General features: G+C 40.8%; 1 pseudogene; it reads left to right on the top strand.

Moving 5' to 3' along the window:
* The first annotated feature begins 4,347 nt into the window (after nucleotides 1-4,347).
* On the top strand, nucleotides 4,348-7,505 carry LOC128595782 (protein tyrosine phosphatase type IVA 1-like; annotated as a pseudogene).
* Nucleotides 7,506-8,107: the final 602 nt, after the last annotated feature.

Below are 8,107 nucleotides of genomic sequence, written 5' to 3'. Positions count from 1 at the left end.
TGTTAAAATGTCTATACTTCCCAAAGCAATCTACCTATTCAATGCCATTCTTATTAAAATACCAACATTGTACTTTGAAGATTTGGATGAAATGATTCTGTGTTTTGTATGGAACCAGAAAAAAACCTGCATAGCTAAGGCAGTTCTTACTAATAAAAATAAAGCTGGAGGCATCACCATTCCAGATTTTAGGCTGTGCTACAAAGCCATAGTGGTCAAGACAGCATGGTACTGGCACAAATATAGAGATATAGACACTTGGAATCGAATAGAAAACCAGGAAATGAAACTAACATCTTACAACCACCTAATATTTGCTAAACCAAACAAGAATATATCTTGGGGGAAAGACTCTCTGTTCAATAAATGGTGTTGGGAAAACTGGATATCCACATATAAAAGACTGAAACTGGACCCACACCTTTCCCCACTCACAAAAATTGATTCAAGATGGATAAAGAACTTAAGTTTAAGGCATGAAACAATAAAAATCCTCAGAGAAAGCGTAGGAAAAACACTGGAAGATATTGGCCTGGGGAAAGACTTCATGAAGAAGACTGCCATGGCGATTGCAACAACAACAAAAATAAACAAATAGGATTTCATTAAACTCAAAAGCTTCTGTACAGCTAAGGAGACAACAACCTAAGCAAATAGACAACCTACACAATGGGAAAGGATATTTGCATATTTTGAATCAGACAAAAGCTTGATAACTAGGATCTATAGAGAACTCAAATTAAACCACTTGAAAAAAGCCAACAATCCCATACATCAATGGGCAAGAGACATGAATAAAATCTTCTCTAAAGAAGACAGACGAATGGCTAATAAACATATGAAAAATTGGTCATCATCCCTATTAGAGAAATGCAAATCAAAACCACCCTGAGATACCATCTAACCCCAGCGAGAATGGCCCACATCACAAAATCTCAAAACTGCAGATGCTGGCGTGGATGTGGAGAGAGGGGAACACTTTTACACTGCTGGTGGGACTGCAAACTAGTACAACCTTTCTGGAAGGAAGTATGGAGAAACCTCAAACCACTCAAGCTAGACCTCCCATTTGATCCGGCAATCCCATTACTGGGCATCTACCCAGAAGGGAAAAAATCCTTTTATCATAAGGACACTTGTACTAGACTGTTTATTGCAGCTCAATTTATAATCGCCAAAATGTGGAAACAGCCTAAATGCCCACCAACCCAGGAATGGATTGACAAGCTGTGGTATATGTATACCATGGAATACTATTCAGCTATTAAAAAAAATGAAGACTGGGCGGTGCCTGTGGCTCAGTGAGCAGAGCGCCGGCCCCATATACCGAGGGTGGCGGGTTCAAACCCAGCCCCGGCCAAACTGCAATAAAAAAATAGCCGGACGTTGTGGCGGGCGCCTGTAGTCCCAGCTACTCGGGAGGCTGAGGCAGGAGAATCGCCTAAGCCCAGGAGTTGTGTGACGCCACGGCACTCTACTGAGGGCAATAAAGTGAAACTCTGTCTCTACAAAAAAAAAAAAAAAAAATGAAGACTTTGCATCCTTTGTATTAACCTGGATGGAAGTGGAAGATATTATTCTTAGTAAAGCATCACAAGAATGGAGAAGCATGAATCCTATGTACTCAATTTTGATATGAGGACAATTAATGACAATTAAGGTCCTGGTGGGGGTGGAGGAAGGGGAGATCAGAGAGAGAAAGAAGAAGAGAGGGGTGGGGAAAAGAAGAGCAGAGAGAGGGAAGGAGGGAGGCGGATGTGGCCTTGGGCTGTGCCACACCTTCTGGGGGCAAGACACGATTGCAAGAGAGACTTTACCTAAAAAATGCAATCAGTGTAACCTGACTTATTGTATCCTCAATGAATCCTCAACAATAAAAAATAAATAAATAGAAAGGAAATAACAGGCTATATGCAGTGGCTTATTCCTGTAATCCTAGCAATCTTGGAGTCTGAGGCAGGAGGATTGCTTGAGGCTAGAAGTTTGACACCAGACTGAGGCAAAGTGAGACTCCATCTCTACAAAAACTTTAAAAATGAGGTGGGCATGATGGTGTGTGCCTGTAGTACCAGCTACCTAGGAGAATGAGGCAGGAGAATTACTTGAGCCCAAGAGTTTGATGTTGCAGTGAGTTATGATACCACTGACCTCTAGTCCAGGTGACAGAGGGAGACTCTGTCTCAGTAAAAGAAAGAGAGAAAAATAAATAATAATAATAAAGAGAATTCATTCAACTGAAAAAAGGTGTACTAAATACTATCACAAAAACATATGAAAGTATTAAATTCAGTAGTAAATGTAAGAACACCATCCAATTCATAATTTCTCATCATGGTGTTGGGTAAATCACTTCTATCTTCAGTATAAGGATTAAATGACAAAATTATTTTGAAAAGAATAGGTATAATAGGGCGGTGCCTGTAGCTCAGTCGGTAGGGCGCCGGCCCCATATACCGAAGGTGGCGGGTTCAAACCCAGCCCCGGCCAAACTGCAACCAAAAAAAAAAAAATAGCCGGGCATTGTGGCGGGCGCCTGTAGTCCCAGCTACTCGGGAGGCTGAGGCAAGAGAATCGCTTGGGCCCAGGAGTTGGAGGTTGCTGTGAGCTGGGTGAGGCCACGGCACTCTACGGAGGGCCATAAAGTGAGACTCTGTCTCTACAAAAAAAAAAAAAAAAAAAGAATAGGTATAATAATTTGTTAAAGGACATACAATATAAAAGGATGTAATAGGTCTATCAAAACCATGAACTGTGAGTTCAGCACCCATAGCACAGTGGTGACTGTGCCAGCCACATACACCAAAGGTGGAGGTTTGGAACCCAGCCTGGGGTCCAACCCAGCTAAACAACTGCAACCAAAAAATAGCCGGGTGCTGTGCCAGGTGCCAAGTCCCAGCTACTTGCGAGGTGAGGCAGGAGAACTGCTTAAGCCCAAGAGTTTGAGGTTGCTGTAAGCTGTGATGCCACAGCACTCTACCTAGTGCGACAAAGTGAGACTGTCTCCAAAAAAAAAAATAATAAATACAGGAACTCTGAAGAGGTGGATTAAGAGTGGTGAGTGTCTTTATGCAGATATTAAGGGACAACTACACACACACACATATACACACATACACATTTTCTCTATCTATTCATTTGTAACTGGACACTTAGATAAACGATTATCTTACTTATTGTGAATAGTGCTACATTGAACGTGGGAGTGTTGATATCTCCTCTTTATATATGATATACAAAAGTATATATTGCATAAAACGTGTTTTATGTTAAGTTATATCTTATAATAATGTGTATGACATGCTGTGTATTTAGGTGTACCTATAGAATTATGTGTGTAACATGATTTCACACATAATGAAAATACATATTAAGAAATGAAAAATACATCAGGAAGAAATAACAATTCTACTCATTCACGCACCTAATAACATTCTTCCAATACATAGAGTCAAAATTTACATAATTGAAAAGAAAATGAATAGTCCATATGATGGCAGAAAATATTTACTCATATTTCTCCTATGATAGACAAAATATAATATGGATGTAGATGATTTGACCAACGAAATTTACCGTTGGCTCAGGGCCCGTAGGTCAGTGGTTAGGGTGCCGGCCACATACACCAGGGCTGGCGGGTTTGAACCTGGCCCGGGGCTGCTAAACAACAACGACAACTACAACAACAACAACGAAATAACCAGGCGTTGTGGCAGGTGCCTGTAGTCCCGGTACTTAGGAGGCTGAGGCAAGAGAATAACTTAAGCCCAAGTGTTTGAGGTAGCCGTGAGCTGTGATGCCACGGCACTATACCGAAGGCGACATAGTGAGACTCTGTCTAAAAAAACAAAAGAATTAATTCAACTTATTATTATGTTGTTTGGTATATTGCATCCTCAATAATAAGTGAAATATGTTTGTAATTTTCCCTTTATAATAATATATTCTCTCCAATTTTAATATCAGGTGTACCCAGATGAAGTAGAATGATTTTGAAGTATTTCTTTTTTCTATTGTCTATAAGATTTGGCATGATCTGTTTTTTTGAAATGATCTTTTATTTTATTTATAAATATTAGTTGTCTATTTTTTGAGACTTAAAAAAAAATAAGAAGAAGAGGTTAACTGAGGACTCCATACTGAAACTCAAAGTCAAAGCATGCTATAATAGACATACTCGAATTTGACAATGTGAATGTTACTTTCTTTACATTATTATTTATCCTTATTGCTCACTATTTCGATGCAGCAATACTCTGATATATTTTCCGAATGTATTTATGTTGGTTCTTTTACTTTTTTTTTTTTTGTAGAGACAGAGTCTCACTTTATGGCCCTCGGTAGAGTGCCGTGGCGTCGCACAGCTCACAGCAACCTCCAACTCCTGGGCTTAAGCGATTCTCCTGTCTCAGCCTCCCGAGTAGCTGGGACTACAGGCGCCCGCCACAACGCCCGGCTATTTTTTGGTTGCAGTTTGGCCGGGGCTGGGTCTGAACCCGCCACCCTCGGTATATGGGGCCGGCGCCCTACCCACTGAGCCACAGGCGCCTCCCAGAATTGCTGCTTCTTGTTAGGACGTTCATTTCATTTATCATTACTTCCAACTTCACCCTCAAAGCACTGAGAATTCCAAGTGGAGTATATTGAAGTAGACTTCAGTTTCTTTGCATCATTTCTGTATTCAATTTTTTAAATTCTTTCATAACCCTTTTGAGTGTTTTTTAACTAAATTAACGTGGCTCGAATGAACCGTCCAGCTCCTGTAGAAGTCACATACAAGAGCATGAGATTTCTTATTACACACAATCCAACCAATGCGACCTGAAACAAATTTAGAGAGGAGCTTAAGAAGTATGGAGTTACCACAATAGTAAGAGTGTGTGAAGCAACTTATGCCACTACTCTTGTGGAGAAAGAAGGCATCCATGTTCTCGACTGGCCTTTTGATGATGGTGCACCACCATCTAACCAGATTGTTGATGACTGGTTAAGTCTCGTAAAAATCAAGTTTCGTGAAGAACCTGGTTGTTGTATTGCCGTTCATTGTGCTGCGGGCCTTGGGAGAGCTCCAGTGCTCCTTGCTCTCGCGTCAATTGAAGGTGGAATGAAATACGAAGATGCAGTACAATTCATGAGACAAAAGCGGCGGGGAGCTTTTAACAGCAAGCAACTTTTGTATTTGGAGAAGTATCGTCCTCAGATGCGGCTGCGCTTCAAAACTCCAATGATCATAGAAACAACTGTTGCATTCAGTAAAACTGGGGTGCCTGATGCTATTGCCTTGGAAGTAAAACTTGAGACCGAACCTAATTTGTCATACGTACGTTATTAGCCAACATGTTGGCTGGATTAACGAAGCTTCCATAGGAGTATTGTAAAGCAGTTTTACCAGGCCACAAGCTTAACAGAATTGCAACCTCTATGTTTGGGTTATAGTCAACCTTTTTGGACACTAAGCAAAAGATTCTTGCTGTTCAGCATTTAAATGTGCTATTATTTGTACCAATTGACCTTTCCTGAAATCATGCGGTATTACTGAGTTATGTCTTGTTTAAATCTATTCCCATGCCAGAATCTTATCAATATATAAGAAATTTAGAAAGATTAGGTGCCAAAATACCCAGCACAATACTTGTATATTTTTAGTAACGTACAGAAGTAAAATCCTAGGAACTATGAACACTCCAAACCTTATGTGGTTTATCCAGTCATTTCAGACATCGAAAGAAGGCCCTTGGGTTATTTGCCTGCTCACTTTATGTTTACATCTCCCACGTTTATACCAGTATACATCAGGTTTGCTCACCATTGATTTTTTTTTTCTTTTGGATTTTTACCAAGTCTTAGAGTGATTATTTAATGTCTTTCTATAAATCTCATTTTGTGCTGTTATTTTAAAACCTCCATTTTGAAAATCTGCATGGTACAGAAGCACATGTTTTTACTGTCTTCAGACAAAAAAAGCCTTACAGTTAATTTAATGTTTGCACTCGGAGGTGCAACTTAACAGGGAGGGCCTGAAAAAAGAATGGGAGGGGCTATTAAATATTTTTAGCAAAATGTTGCCTTTGTCTTGTGCAGGACATGTAGAAATACACTCTTTAATTTTGTAAATATTTTTTAAAAGGTAGAGATGCTTTGTTAATTGTAGCTAAAACAATTATTAATCATAAAATTTCTGAAATTCTTGTAATTTTTTCCTCATACTTATCAGAAGTTGTTTACCAACTTTTTTTTGTTCAAAGTGTGATATTTTTTCCTTTTCTTCCCAACCTCTTGCAAAAAAAAAAAAAAAATGGGTTTCTGCTAATGAATTGAGCAGACATCTAATAAATATTTTATATATGCAAAAAAAATAAATCATAGCTGTGTACATTGCTATGATCATGGGGCATCATACACCAGCTTCACAGACCGTTTGACATTTTCTTTAGAAGAATTTCAGGGAAAGAGTCAGTTAAAATGGACTTTGATACGAAGGAAAAATGAAGACGGCGAGTTACACGATATAAACGTTTTGTAAATAAAAAAAAGGTTTTAATGGTTTTTGAAAACATTTTTTTAACAACAAAATCATTGGTAGGAACTGTATTCACTTACTATAAAATAATGGTGCTCATTCAAAATGTTTCTTTTTATGATACTTGATTTTATGCAGATGGATTTCTGTGAAAGCAGATAAAGCAATTTTGAACTTTCTTCTAGTGAAAGTCGTGGTATAATCCTAGCCATGACAGTGATACCTTGACTCCTTAGAGTCCATCTCCTCCTCGGTTGACAGCAGTAGTTCTCAAGCTTTGTACATGGCTATCAAGTAGGAGCTTTAAAACACTGATTCCTCACACACACAGACACACATACACAAACACACCCATGTACACTGGTCTTTTGTTGTTGTTAGAGATGGGGTCTTGCTAGGTTGCCCAGGCTGGTCTTCAACTCCTGGGCTCAAGTGATCCTCTTGCCTCAGCCTCCCTAGTAGCTTGGCATACAGGAGTGCTCTGGATACTGTGTCCTTGGCCTGGAGTATAGGAATGATAAACTTCCCAGATGGTTCTAATGTGTGGCGAGTTTGAGACCCTCAGTTTATTTATTCTTTTTTTGAGACAGAGTCACACTCTATTCCCCAGGCTTGAGTGCCGTGGCATCAGCCTAGCTCACAGCAACCTCAGACTGCTGGGACTAAGTGATCCTCCAGCCTCAGCCTCCTGAGTAGCTGGAACTACAGGCACTTGCCACAAGGCCTGGCTATTTTTTGTATTTTTAGGAGAGATGAGGTCTCCCTCTTGCTCAAGCTGGTCTCAAACTCTTGAACTCAAGCATGCCTCCCTTGTCAGCCTCCAGAGTGCTAGAATTACAGGCATGAGCCACTGCGCCAGTCCTAGACCTTCAGTTTGGAGCAGTGATTCCCAAGTGTTCTGGTCCCCAACCAGAAGCATCTCTTGGAAACTTGTTAGAAATGTAAAAATCTCAAGTCCCACCCAGATGTGCTGAGCCAGAATCTAGATCCAGGCATGTAGGATGACCCAGGGTGTTAAACCAAGTGGCCTGTCCGGAATGAGTGTCCTGTCCTGCAGGGATACAGGTAGCCCTGACAGGGTTCGAGTCTGGGATGTCTAGTTGGAAGGAGGGCTCCTGTGAGCAGAACCCAGGTGAGGACAGGTGAGGTGTTTCATGCCCCACTCTCCCTCCAGCCAGGCTGAGGAGTCAGCACCTGGGTCTCTGATGATGACTCTGTGCCACTCAAACAGTGCGCCATCCTCTGTATCATTTTGGGACTCAGTTGGTCCCTGCCAGAAGGTGGTTTACCTCCTCAATTTCTTTCTGATTCCATGCTTTTCATCCTGGAATGGAGCTCCATGAACAGGAACTACCCCCGTTCCCCTCTGGACAATGCTTAAATTCCTTGTGTCATCTTTGTCACACTTCATTTCACCTGGACAACAGGGCACCCTGTGTCTGTGAGTCTGACCATATCTCTCCCCGATCCCTGAAGATCTGAAAATGGGTTTTCCCTTCCCTGATTGATTTGGAGATGTCAACTATCCCCTCTGGCAAATGGTCCCCTGATCCCAGTCTCTCTGGGTTCCCATATGATCCTTTCTCCCCC

This window comes from Nycticebus coucang, chromosome 10 (genome assembly GCF_027406575.1).
Source record: "Nycticebus coucang isolate mNycCou1 chromosome 10, mNycCou1.pri, whole genome shotgun sequence".
Classification (NCBI taxonomy): domain Eukaryota; kingdom Metazoa; phylum Chordata; class Mammalia; order Primates; family Lorisidae; genus Nycticebus; species Nycticebus coucang.
This window is presented reverse-complemented; position numbering and strand designations above follow the sequence as displayed.